Source organism: Martes martes (assembly GCF_963455335.1).
Source record: "Martes martes genome assembly, chromosome: 6".
NCBI lineage: Eukaryota > Metazoa > Chordata > Mammalia > Carnivora > Mustelidae > Martes > Martes martes.
Window position 1 is genome coordinate 13,760,654 of NC_137893.1, and position 14,145 is coordinate 13,774,798.

General features: G+C 42.0%; 1 protein-coding gene across 1 annotated transcript in view; it reads left to right on the plus strand.

The window, feature by feature from the left end:
- The first annotated feature begins 1,128 nt into the window (after positions 1–1,128).
- The window catches only part of RGS17 (regulator of G protein signaling 17), an 80,529-nt gene continuing 67,512 nt past the window's right edge, over positions 1,129–14,145 (plus strand). Inside the window, exon 1 of the mRNA XM_080805536.1 lies at positions 1,129–1,249. The gene's annotated coding sequence lies outside the window, so the exon portion shown is untranslated. The remainder of the gene's footprint in view (positions 1,250–14,145) is intronic.

Below are 14,145 nucleotides of genomic sequence, written 5' to 3' on the forward strand. Positions count from 1 at the left end.
GAAAGAAGGCCCTGGAGCAAATCCTGAAACATACATTTAACTGAAATAGATAGGGGGCGGGGGGAAGGCCAGGAGGGTGTTCAGTAAGGGAACCTGACATAAGAGTAACACTGTTTGAAAGTAGGGGCGCACACAAGCTATGGGAAATCATATATATTTACAAGTAAACAGTTTTAAGTAGGTATAAGAAAAAAGCCTAATCATTCCAGCCAGGAACTCAGTCCTCTTCCCACAGATGTCACATCTGAAGAGAGACACCAGCTTCCCTAATTCGCCCTCACAAACACTTCAATTTAATCACGGGAGATGCAATCTAGCGCTCATGATGCATTAAGCATCCAAAGCTTCCTCACCATCAAGCTGGGCTCCGCTAGCGAATGGAACAATTATCAGTCCTGAGAGCTCCCGAGCGGTCCCCAAAGGATGCTCCAGGCCCCCACCATCAACGCCTCTGTTAGTAATTCACGGCTCTTGCCTTGTCATCGACTTTTCTCGCTCAGAACTCTGGTCCCAGTGGTCCAGACGTCTGGGACAGAATATATGCCCCCAGACCTGATCTAATTCTTTAGGGTACAGGGTCAGATTTCTGGGCGAGGACGTCAATAAAGTTAAGAACTCCTCATATGGTCGAGTCCTTCGGGGAGCAAAACTTGCTCGACTCCACAGTTTCTCGAAGCCCCACGCAGGGACGGCTTCCCCGGGGACCCCGCTTCTGCGGCTCCTCCCCCTTTGAGGACGAGCTCCCGGTTTCCAGCCGCCTCCTACGGAGCACGAGAAACGGCGCGGACTGCGGGCGCACGGGAAGTTGAAGGCGCCCAGGAGCCAGAGCCTCTCCAACCGAGGAAGGCTCCCGGGCGCCCGAGGCTCCCGCCGAGCTCCGCCGAGATCCCCGCTCCGTGGGCGCGGAGCCGAGGCGAGCGCGCGGGGGCCCGGCCGCCGGGAGGGGCGGGGCCGTGACTCACGCGGCCGCGCGCCGGGGGAAGAAGCGGCACCTCGGGCAGAGCCCGGCGAGGGGCTGCGCCCGCCGCGGGGCGCATGCGCGCTGCCGAGCGGCTCCCGTTCGCTCCCCGCCCACCCTCCCTCCTCCCCTTCCCCTCTCCCCTCCATCCTCGCCTCTCTCCCTCTCTCCTCGCCCGCTGGGTGCTGAAGTTGGGCGGATGGCAGCAAACCCGCTCCGCTAGAGGACCGAGCAGCCGAGCCTCGCGCCCCCGGACCCTCCGCTGCGCTGCCCACACCTCCAGGCGACTGGGTAAGATGTTGCCTCCGAAACCGAGCGGGGCTGAGTAAATGACATCAAAATGTCTGCTTTGCACCGATGCATGAATTTTGAAAAGGTGGTGGCTGGGGGAGATGAAGGAAAGAGGGGGCGGAGAGTGCAACTGCCGGAGCCCAAGCGGGGGCGGCCGCGGGCGCGGGGGTCTCGGCGCCGGCCGCGGCGCCGCGGGAGGGAGCGGGGTCCGCGCCGCGGGTTTGGGAAGTTGGATCCCGCGTTGCTGCCACCGCGCGGTCCGCTCGCCGCCCTCCAGCTGCCGCGGAGGGGCTGGGCGAGTGTCCTGCCCGCCCGGGGAGCCCTCGGTCGGGTCCGCAGCGGCGAGCTGGGCGCCTTCGCGGAACCCGCAGAGAGGGCCGGGGGCGGCGGGGACCCCGCGGGGGTGCGACGTCCTGCGGGATTTTCGTGGTGGTTTGTTAGAAAACCGAACGTGAGATCAACGGTGCCCCATCGACCGAGCCCCTCGGGGTGGTGCTTTTTTCTTTCTTTACCTTTAGGCGAATGCACTGAGCAGGTGGGGAAGGTGTGAGCCAAAGGGATTGCAGAAATGCATACCTAGAGCATCGGTGAGCCGAGTGTGCGTGCGTGCGTGTGTGTGTGTGTGTGTGTATGTAGGGCGTGCGGGTCTCTTTTGTTCCTCCCCTCCCGTTAGTCGTAGGAAAGGGAGTTCTCGTGTGCTTGGTTTAGGGTAGATTTCACAGCCCCGGGGGCACCAGGAGGAGGAACGCCCACCAGCCCCCCGAGCCGCTGCCCGGGTGGGTGTATCCGAGCCTCCCCTGCCGGGGGTGATGAGGATTCTTTTTATTGTCGATGGAATCAGTTTAATAGCCGCCTCTTCGCTAGCCTCCTTCCTTCCTCTTCTCTTCTTGTGCTGCGGCAGAGTCTGGATGCAGACGTTCGGCCGTTTCCCCTTCTCCCTACCTCCCGGTCTCCCTGAAAAATGTCGGAGGACTTGAGGATGGCGGAGGGACAGAGCTGGCCTCGGAAGCCGCGGCTGGGGAGATGCTCCTCGCGAGCCGGAGGCTGTTGGCAGCGCGTCCCGGGCAGCCCGCGCCAGCCTCGGGTGTCGCGGGGCTTCTGGACACTGAGAGGGGGTCGCCTGGCCAAAGAGATGCCCGCCGTTCGGGGACCCGCCCTGCGTCCTCAGCCTCCATCCGGAGCCCGGGCCACTGCTCACCTGGGACAATCCCGGTCGCTCCGGGGAAGACTGACCCTGGCTCCTGGCATAGTTTTCCTAACCTCCCTGACCCTTCGATAAATGCCTCCTTCTTTAAAAGACTCTCTGGAAGGGTTGTCCAGAGAACTTCGCGAGCTTCCCATAGTTTGTTCCTTTCTTTCTGCCTTGTTAGATTATTTTACAGGGAGATTATTTCCATCATGGGAAGGCTATCATAATAGAGAGAAATCTTATAGTTTGGTTCCCCTTTCGAATAAACATTTCTGAGACTGGATGTCATCTGAATTTCCGGCGTTCATACATACCGGTTTTCCGGGTAATGAATCCTTCTGAAATCATTTAATTGGAGATACAAGAAACAGTTTTTATTGTTGTAGTGGAAAATAAAGTTTTCCTCCTAGTCGCCTATCTCCTAGACACTATGTATATTAAATAATTTTGAAAACTGAAACACTTTAAATTGTATTTGTTTCTAAAGCCTTTTGTAGCAATAGTAGCAGGTACCCGTGAAATATACATTATAGCCCTAATATTAAGTACAAAGGTGATTTGTACTCATTAGTTTCAATGAATGAGCAGCTTGACCTCCTCCAGTTAAGTTACTGTTATTAAGCCATTTCTTCTGTTAGCATGAACTAAAACAGTAATTAGCACACTCATAGGAGAGTAGATTTACTGAGTGTTTTTATAATCTTAAAAAACTATTTAGAGAAAACATGGGAGGGTAGTATATGATTTTTGAAGATGACAAAACAAGTGTTCATTACTATGAAAAGATTGGATGGTATCATTTATTAAATAAGATGAATCTCCATGGCAGTGACAGCTGATCCCAGAACTAAGGCACTCATCCTTCCTCCTAGGTTTGTAGTCTGAAAGAGAAAGAAAACCACCTAGTTTACAAACAACTTAAGGTATCTGTTGTACATACTTAGATCTTTTTTGCTCTGGTTTCTCAGTGATTCCTTGGTGGTCAGTCCCCCTGGAAGCGAATTAACAAGGAGAGTTAATTTGCTATCCGTGTTCAATTCTAAGGCATCTCAGCTTTTCCTTCTCAAATAGATAACTCTTTGCTTTTAGGGATCTCCCTGCAAGATCCAAATTTATTTGAACACAATATTGAAAGTCTAAGTCATTGTCATTCATATGGACTTTTTATAATTTTTCTTAATAGTAATATTCTTAACATTTTCTATCGCTAGGGCCTGGTACTTTGTAGACAAGGAAAAATATATACTTGTTTATAATATATGTATTCTGGCTTACTTGATTTTATTAAAACAGCCAAGTAAAAGTAAATGATCTAGGTCTAAATTGATAAAAATTTTGGTTGACTCATAAGTTAAAAAGTAAGAAAGCATTTACCTGTTAATCTACAGCTGTGAAGACAATAGGCTTCATGTTAGAAGACATTTGCTGAAAGACATGAGGTTTTCTGGAAAAGTGGAAAGTGGGCACAGACAAAGAGGTATGGAGCCAAGAGGAATGGAATTCCATCCAACTGCATTTCTGCTAAGAATCCTTCTTCTGATAGTCCAGTTCTGATTACTTAACAATAAAAATATTGTACCACCCAGGAAAGCAAACATATAGCCTGTGCTGGAGAGTAATACCATATGATGTGTAAAAGCATTTGAGTTCATCTGATTAGTTTAATTAGAGTAAAATATGAATGCATTGTAGAGGCTTCATATTGTATGACACTTACAGGGGAGTGTCCTGGATCCTCAGAAATATTGAAAGTTTTTATGGAAATTAAAAAAAAAAAATTCCTTGGATGTGTGTAGCCAGGATTCAGTGTTAGTCTGACAGTCTCATCTTCCCTGTCTCTTTTGCCTCTCCACTTATCCCGCAAAGACTTTCCTAATATCCAAAGAAAGTATTTTAGACTGTTTCTCCTGCTGTTGTGCCAACACCTAGTACAATATCTGGCAAAAGGCAGGTTTTAAATAAGTATTTCCTAAATGAATAAATGTTGCAGAATTGACGTGGCTCATGAAAGCCTTTGGGATTACATTTATTAAAAGGAGTGCTCATGCTCATTACTAAGTACACTAGTTTGAGATCATAAAGATCCTGTTCATGGTCCAACATCTTTGAAGGAAGCAATTTTTAGAATCATCACTTTGTGAATGTGCCTACTTTAATATAACATTTATATTCTTGATTTGTTTACAGATTATAAAGGCACTAAATGTTTATTTTAGAACCTCTAGAGCCCATAAAAATATATGAAACGGAAATTTGTAAATTGCATGGGCAGACATAGATATGATGAATAGAAACTTTAGGTCAAGCTGACCTTAGCTTATGTCCTCACTTTTCCATGTAAGAGCTTTCTCAGCGTGGTCAAGTTAATTACCTGTTCTGTGTCTCGGTTTCTTCAACAGGGATAAAGACCCACCTCCTAAGATGTTTATAAGCATAACTGTAATGCAGTGTATATAAGGTGCTGAACGTGTGCTTGGCATATACTAAGAACTTAGAATTATCTCAATGCCTAAGGAATTGCTATTGAAGTTACAGGGTAGTTTATCATTACACATAATGCATACTATTTTTTAAAGAATTAGAATTATATTGTAGAATTTCATACTTGCTTTTTAAAAAATTAACATTACTTTCTTGGTGTTTCCCAAAAAATTAAAACTGGTATTTAATGCCAGTTTGGGTATTTTTAATACAATTAGTGACTGGAAAATAATTCAGTGTATGTACATCTTAATTTACGTAGCCATTGTTTTATTTTTAGATTTTTATGTTATTCCCATATTTTACTATTGTAACTGATGTACATCCTTATGCCTTGCTTTTGTCTGCATATCTGTTTAGCATGTGTGTGTGTGTGTGTGTGTGTGTGTGAGTGTGTAGGCTTGATGCTTGGCCAGAACCCCTGGTTCTCACCAACATAATATCATCTTTTGAAAAAGCTTCACTAACTTGATAGACGAAAATGGTATTTTTCAAACTTTTGTTTCTTTTGTTACTAAAAATACTAGTAACTTTTTTGACATGTACATTTTTTTTTCCTTTTCCTCTTTAAAGATGGATTGTTCAAGTCTCTTGCCTATTTTTTCTATTGGTATTCTTGTGTATTTTTCTTATTTATTTAAGGGCTAATGTGAATTTTTAAAAATGGCAGGAGCAAACAAAGAAAGGAAATGCTTAGTGACAGAAAGGACATGTGGCGGAGACTTCAGAGATCCTTGTGGCTGAACCAGACTCCAACTCAGCTGGAGAGGAGCAAACAGCAAAGTCTGGAGACGGATCAGCCACAGGATTAGGGCTGCTGTGCTGTCCAGGACATAGTGCCACCTCCTACTATACCTGGGCTTTCCAAAGTGTCCAGTTCCTTTCAGAAGCCCAGGGTCACTAAATAGTTAGGGTCTGCTGTTTTTTTCTTTCGACACTGTGCACACACACATCACACCTTACTATATGATCAGTTCCTGGATTTTCATGGATGATTTCTGTCATTGCCAGTGCTGTAGGAGAATCTTTGGGTTTTCTGGAGATTTAAAAGGAAATATAGGAGTAGCTGGAGGACCTGCAGGGCATTCATTGAAGTTTCTCATCCGAATGCAATCAGTTAAGTTGAATTATAAAACCGTATCAGATTGGAATTTTGTTTTATCTGAAATTTTCAGCTGGATGTAAAATTAAATGGTAAAAATCTAATCTAATCTCTTAATGAATTCTGTATCTATAGTGTTTCATGGGATTCAGCATTCTTATAAGCGCCTGGCTTTAACTTTTTAAATTCTGTAACTTTTGACAAATTTGGTTTCAAAAGTTTAAATACTTAGCTGAAAAAAAATCTGCAAAGTCTCTTAGATAAGAAACTACCTAGAAAGGGTAAATTGTTATATGACTGCTGGTTCTGGCTTATCAAATATAGTAAAACCTCAGTAATTCAGCATCAGTGAATTTGGAATTTATAATGAATGGGAGGCCCCAATAGGAAAAGCAGTAAGTTATAGTGGAACAGGAACTCTTGTTTCAAAGAGAATCGGACTTGAATTCTTGCTCTACTCTTTACTTGCTCTACTCTTTATGGGCTTTTTCTTTAAATTATATAAATGTTTCATACTTGAAATTCTGGCTTAAGTAATAAATATCTAAAAGCTCTCTGAATTTCATAAACTTTTGTGTTTGAGATTGTTTTAAATCTGTGCCAATAAATATAATTTTATTATAGACAATGAATGTGGTTCGCAAAGCAAATATTTACTTCCTTGTATTAGGTCACAGGCTTTTCATGTACTGCTGATTGTCTATTGAAATACAAAGGTTATAATTCAAGAGCTATGACATTACAATAAAACAGACACAACCCAAGGGAAATTATGACATAAATGAAATGAGCAGGTAAGTGTTTATTTCATTTCTTCAATTATCTCAGGTCTTCCCAATGGTATAGTGAGGTAAATCCAGTGGAAATTCTTTGTTAAAGTTGACAACACCATCTCTATTTACTTCTAGTCTCAGTGAAAGGCAGGGGCTCATTTTAGTGTATTATGAAAGGCTATCTAATCTAGAGATTTTCTGAGTCAGTTTTGGTTCTAGGAAGACAAACCCATGTCTCCACCCTGTTTCTCTCACCTCTTCTACTTATTCAGGCTTCAGCTAATCAAAATCAACAAATATTTGAAAGTCCACTATACAAAAAGTGGCAATCTGTGTGATTTAATTAGAAAATGTGAAAAAAGCATGTGGAAAATCACCCTTGAAAGAAAGATGCTTTTTTAGGAGGATGAAAAAAATAAATCAATAAATCAATAAATCCTTTTAAAAATATGTTAAAATAAAAGGAAAGTTGGACCATCAATTTACATCTGATATATAAGGCTGAAGTATGTAGAGAACTTAATTAAATAAATATTGTGGAAAAGTAAAGTTCAGATTTATTTTCCACTTTTTCATGACAAAATATGTAAAGAAATCAGTAGCTATTGTTTTGAGCAAGTAAGTAAATGGAAATCTTGGGTAGCTGAGAAAAATGGGTGATGAGACATTTCTCTGTGGATTGTGGACATTTCTAAATAATTTTTCACAAAATAAATATTTTGGCTCTGTGGGAAAAAATAATTGTATGGTAGCATCGGAAATCATGTACTTTGCTTCTTAGCCTAAAAGGTCTCCACCTAAAAAAAAAAAAAAAAAAAAAAAAGGACGAAAGACACTTTTTTAAAGCAAAGAATGTAATTCCATAGAATGAGCCCAGATTTGGGATTCAAATAACCAGAGATTTAGCCTTACCCTTGTTGCGACTTGGTATCATCATCTATAGAACCGAAGACTTGATAATGTATACCTCAAAAATATACAAGGATTAAATGAAATTATGTCTGCAAAAATGCTTCAAATACTGACAGTCACTATGTAAGTGTTAGATACTGTATTAGGGTTAAGTAATTTAAATTAATCCAAGAAACATCATGTAGATGGTAGGTGCTTGAAGGGATTTTAATTTCTTGCCAGTATTTGTCTTCAGTAGTGGTCTTTATTAATGTTGAAGTTATTTGCTATGTGTTTGTTATCTTATCTTTTCCTGACCAGTTTGTTGAACCCACCATTGAACCAAATATCCATTCACTCATAAACACTCCTGAGCACCTACTATGTGCTAGACTCTATGATAAGATTTTTGAATGCAAGAATTCATTCAACATGGCCCCTTTGTGCAAGGACTTCACATATAAAATTCTTCAATTTAGGGACGCCTGGGTGGCTCAGTTGGTTAAGCAGCTGCCTTCGGCTCAGGTTATGATCTCAGTGTCCTGGGATCGAGTCCCACATCGGGCTCCTTGCTCGGCGGGGAGCCTGCTTCTCCCTTTGCCTCTGCCTACCACTCTGTCTGCCTGTGCTCGCTCGCTCGCTCTCTCTCTAACAAATAAATAAATTTTTAAAAAAAATTAAAAAAATTCTTCAATTTATTGTTTTTTTCCATCTAGTGAGTACTGGTCATTCTGTTTACAAATCCTAACTAAATACGAGGTGGATGTCATGAGTAAGGACCTCCTTAGGATTCCGCAGTTTTAGGCAGATTGACCTCAAAGTGTAGACTTCACTCCCCCAAATGAGAGCAACTAAGCAGAGACTCAGATAAGGGGAAGGGAAAGCAGGAAGTGGCTCTCACTGGCAGATGACTAAACCACCCACCTCCACATGCAGACAACAAAAGACTGGAGGCTCACTGTTCTTTGTGAATCCATCCCAGCACCCATTTCTCTCATTAAAGTAAAGAAACTGCGTGTGCGTATCTGTACTGTGCCCTTCCCCCCCTCACTTAAACATTACCCTGGGTGATTGTTAAAAGATACTTTAAGGTATATTAAAGTGTTGGGGGAGGAGTGAGCAAAGGGAATCCAAGAGAGTGATACTCCCACCTTCCTTAGGATGCACATTTCCTGTGTAACGAAAATATAAAATTTTATCTGATTCTATTATAGTTCCTTCTTCGATAATACTTTTTTGTAATGTAGTACATTGACCAGAAATCCAGAATGCCCTTTTCAGATTTAAAAAAAATAAAATTACGTTTGATTTTGGAGAAAGAAAACCATCTTTAGTACCTACTTGTTGAAATCATTAGGCTATTCTCTTAACCTCCCAACTAGATGTATCCTGATCTAGGAAGATTTGCTATCATTTATAAAATCAGGGTAAAGACTTCAAATCCTCCCTAGAAAATGTGAATGGATAGTTAATTTACCTATATGTAGTAATGAAAGACATTGACATTATGAATGAAGTAACTTGAAGGTGAGCTACACCCTCATTTCAGCCACTACATTTAACTTGCTTGTCATTAAGCCTTTAACTGGGCTGTTAATAAGTAACCATAGGTGATAATCTGAGATTTGAACTTATTTCTTTCTCAGTTTATTTCTACTCAGCACTACCAGACCATCCAGCATTTTCCTATACCCTGTGAGTTTAGTATGATCAAGACTTACATGAAAACAAAGGAGAAAGCAATATCTTTTATGGGGGCACTAAGGCATCGACGTGCTATAAAGCAATATAGTGACCTAGATAACTTACTTGTGACTAACTGAATGCTGTAATTTGGAGTGTTAAAAACTCTAAAAAATTAGAGTATTAAATATTTCATTGTGAATTGGAGTCTTCACCTACTGTGTGGGTGAAACTTGACATTTGACTGACTTTTATCTCGTTTTTTTTTTTTTTTAAGATTTTATTTCTTTCTTTGACAGACAGAGATCACAAGCAGGCAGAGAGGCAGGCAGAGAGAGGAAGGAAAGCAGGCTCCCTGCTCGAGCAGAGAGCCTGATGTGGGGCTCAATCCCAGGACCCTGGGATCATGACCTGAGCTGAAGGCAGAGGCTTAACCCACTGAGCCACCCAGGCGCCCTTTTATCTCTTTTTATTATTATTAGTATGATTGGTAATATAAGTATTATTTCTAAATAGATAAATTGAAAAGAAAGGAGTAGCAATTCTTTTTGTATATCTAACGTTTTACAGAAAATAGGTGTTTGTTATTTTATATAATTTTTAGAGTAGTTACATAATTTTTGCCTGAAAATTAAAACATATCGAGACCTCAAATATTAAATCTATCAGGAAAAGAAAATAAAACAACCCAGCTGTTTTATTCTCTTCTGGTAGTCAGGAATAAACTGACTTGATTTTCATATCTCTGTTAGTTCATGAGTAAATAATATTGGCCATTTTGATTCAAGCTATCAGAGCCCGTATTTCCCTAATTTGCTCATGTCCAGTCTTCAGTTTTTGCTGTTGAAGAAATATTTTAGACTAACTTATCTTTAGTAAGATAATGCCTGTGCTTAACAACCCACCCATATTTATATAAATGCTGGACTTAGTGGAAGGATATATTTATTTATCATGTTTAATGCTAAAAACCAAAAGATAGAGAATCCTTATTCACTGATATTGTCTTCAAAGTTTAATACTTTGAACAGGTAATTTTATGTGTCAGTGTCTGAGAGTATGGGTGCATTTCCCCTTTTTGTTCGTTGGTTGATAGTGAGGAACAGACCTGGTCCCTGTGTAATCATAGCCAAGTGTTTAGGAGGAAAAAATGCATACATGACAGTACAAGAAGAAGAACCAATGAGATAAGAAGGGAAGTAAGTAAAAGGAAGACGGGGGTCAGCAAACAAGACCATTAGCTAAAAACTCATTATATCTTCAAGTATAATATCATTCAATACATTATTATATAATTCTGCTATATTATGTAACCACTTCCAATTTCATGAATTCATGTGACCTAATCTTAAGAAGGTAATTTTTTTGCATTAATTCAGTAATTTCATTGACTGAACATCTGAGTAATGCAAGTGGTGTTTTATGATGTAGAATTTCATTAAAGAAATGTTAATTCCAGGAAGCGAAAAATGTGAAGCACTTTTCTTGACCTGGCTTAGATTAAGTGGAATAGTTAAAAATACTTATAGGTAATACCAAAATTTACTCACATCTATTAAAAATCTGGTCCAGATTTTTCTTTTTAAGTATGACCACTCCAAAGTCCATCTTACATAAAATCAGTGTTATTTTCATGATATAAAGAGACCTTTACATTTTGACTTAAAATACCAGCAATGAATAAATGCACATGCTAAGATTTGTTTATTGAGCAGTGGGCAGTGCACTGGCTTAATGGTGCAACTGTTTTATTAAGATTTTGGTTGGGGGTGGGGGGAGTGACAAGTGTGCTTGGAGAAGATTATCTGCTCATTGTCATTGAGCTTATTTTTTTTTTTTTAAAGATTTATTTATTTATTTATTTATTTGACAGACAGAGATTACAAGTAGGCAGAGAGGCAGGCAGAGAGAGAGGAGGAAGCAGGGTCTCCGCGGAGCAGAGAGCCTGATGCGGGGCTCGATCCCAGGACCCTGAGATCATGACCTGTGCCGAAGGCAGAGGCTGTAACCCACTGAGCCACCCAGGCGTCCCCATTGAGCTTATTTTTAAGGAAATGTGCATTTATGGCTTAGTAGGATCTCTGAACATAGTTACTCAGTGATGCTGCTGGTTACAACCAAAATCAACTTTGGCATTTGGTGTGCTGACAGATTTCAGGGAAGAAGACAGAGTTCATGTGCTTGAGGTAGAGCCCACAATCCAAAACATGAAATCAGAGGCAGGCAGAAATAAAAGAGAGAGTGATCTTTGGGTGCACCTATAAATACTTTCTGATTTTCCAAGTATTTACATTAGATTGCCAAGTTTTCTTCAGGTTTAGCTTGTCATCAGTTTCACCTTTTTTGTTTCCTGGCTCCTTCCTTGTAATTAATGCAACTCATTAGAGCCCTACTCTAGCTGGGAATAGTAAAATTAAATAAGCCAAAGCTAAGATGTAAGGGCCTAGAGACCAGCTGAAGAAAGAAATATGTATGTAAATTGCTATCACTCTTCTGTTCTAGGAGGGAAACAAAGTGCTGTGAGAACTCAGGCACTTTTGATTAATTTTTGATGGCCAAACCCAGAATCTGGCAAAAGTCTCATAGAGGTTGTAACATTTTTCTCAAGTTATAGAAAGATAGAATTTTGACAGGCAAACAGGCAAACAAAGGCCTTCTCGGCTCAAAGACAATGTAAATAAAGGTGCAGAACCAGGAGCATTCGAAAAATGCTTTGTGGCACGGTTTTCCAGAAGTGTGTAGTACATGCAGGGAGTCACAAGATGGTAAGGCCGGAAAGGAGGCAGGCACTGGTGGGCGTTGAGATCAGTGTGAGGAGCCAGCCAGGCACAGAGCACCGTAGTACCATGCAAGGAGTGAGCGCAGCATAGGAACTGTCTTCATCAGGTCTGTCCACGGTGGGGAGCTGGAGGGAAGCAGGAACAGGATTTTAACTGTCCAGATGAGAGAAGCAGAGCCTGGACTGGGAAACCGAGAAGGGGCTCAAACCACGGTCGCAGGCAATGGCATTGTGAGAACACGTTCAACTCCGAGCCTGAGGACTTGGTCACCAGTGAGATGTAGAAGATGTGAAAGGCACCTCAGAGCCGAGCTGGAGGGTTTGAACCTGTGTCTGGGTAATTCAGACACCACCGAGATGTGAAAACAACATGTTGAAGAGGCTAGGGAGGGCATAAGCTGAGATTACTTGGAGAAATAGTCTCATGTACACATCAGAGTTAAAAGCCTCGTTGATTGCGTGGGAAGCAACGGGTCCGCCCTTGGGCTGTGTCCACAGAGGCACACGGTGTCTAGAGTGAAGCTGGGGACAGATCTGTTCTGCATATTCAAACCACAGCTGGAATGTTGTTATTTTGAATTTCTTTCCTCCCGAACACCATGGTTGAAGGTTTGCAATACACATGGTAAAATTAACAAGATTCAGTAGTTCATGGAAGAAGTGATTGGAGGAATTTGTCCTTTCTGAACCTGGGATAGAGCGGTTCCTCTTAGAGAATACGTGTATTTCACCATTTGGAGAAGAGTCATGTGAATGATTAGATCAATTAAAAATTGCCCCAGTGATAGAAGGGGAATAATATAACCACCTGGCAGACTTGTAAAGAGACAATGTGTGCAGAGGCCCTGGCACACGATGGCATTCAGTGCATCTTAGCTCTTAATGTGACTCTTAAGAATAAGATTGGGGGCGCCTGGGTGGCTCAGTCGATTGAGTCGGACTCTTGATTTCAGCTGAGGTCATGATCTCAGGAGCCTGAGATTGAGACCTGTGTTGGGCCCCCTGCTCAGAGAGGTGTCTGCTTCAGACTCTGTCCCTCTGCCCACCTCCTGTGCTCAAATAAATAAAGTTTAAAAAAAAAATAGCATTAGAACTGGGAGGAATGTGTCATAGAGATGGATTTTGCCGTCGTTTTGGAAATAACTTTTTTAACAGTCAAAACCGGCTACTTAGATGGGCTGCTTTGAAAGGCGGTCAGTTTGCTATCGAATGCGTGGCGGACACGCACTTGGCAAAGACGTTACAGAGGAGATTTAAGGATCGGGCGGGTAAAAGAACTGCAGGACTTCATTCTGACTCTTGAGGCTCAGATGTTCCAGGGGATTTGGAACGTGAACTCGGGAGAGACGCCGGGGCTGGAAGTACAGTTCAAAAATCTTTTACTTGAAAGTGACAGTAGTAGGTGATTGCCAAGAATAACAGTGTAGAGAGCGGTGAGAACTGGGAGTAGAATCCTAAAGTCTGCATGCATTGAATGGGCAGGAGGGGAAAGAAGGAAACTGAAACACACACGTGTGCACACTCGCGCACTCACACGTAAGATGGTCAGGATGAAAAAAATAAGGTGTGAAAAGGAGAGCGAAGACACTGTAGTTTGCCATGAAACCGAGGAAGTGGAGTTGCTCTTAACCAACTTGATTTGTATTTATAGTAGTCTTCCCAAAAGGTTTGGAAAAGGGAGACAGGTTTATGAAGGAGGAGCAGCTGAGTTATGTCATATGGCAGAGAGGGCACGGCTCGGACCGAGGCAGCACGTGGGACTTTGCATTGAGGAAGTTGCTTGTGATTGTGCAGAAGGCACTTGTGATTAATGATTTATACGTCATCTATTTCCAAAAGGCTGAGGCGGCTTAAATAAAAGCACTTTCACACAGGGCAATGAAAGTGAAACAAAATAGAGATAAGAGGCCGCAAAGAGAAATAAATGGGGAGAGAAGGTGGACATACCATAAAACATGGGCAGGTTATTGTAACAGGAGCACTAGGTTTTACCTCTAG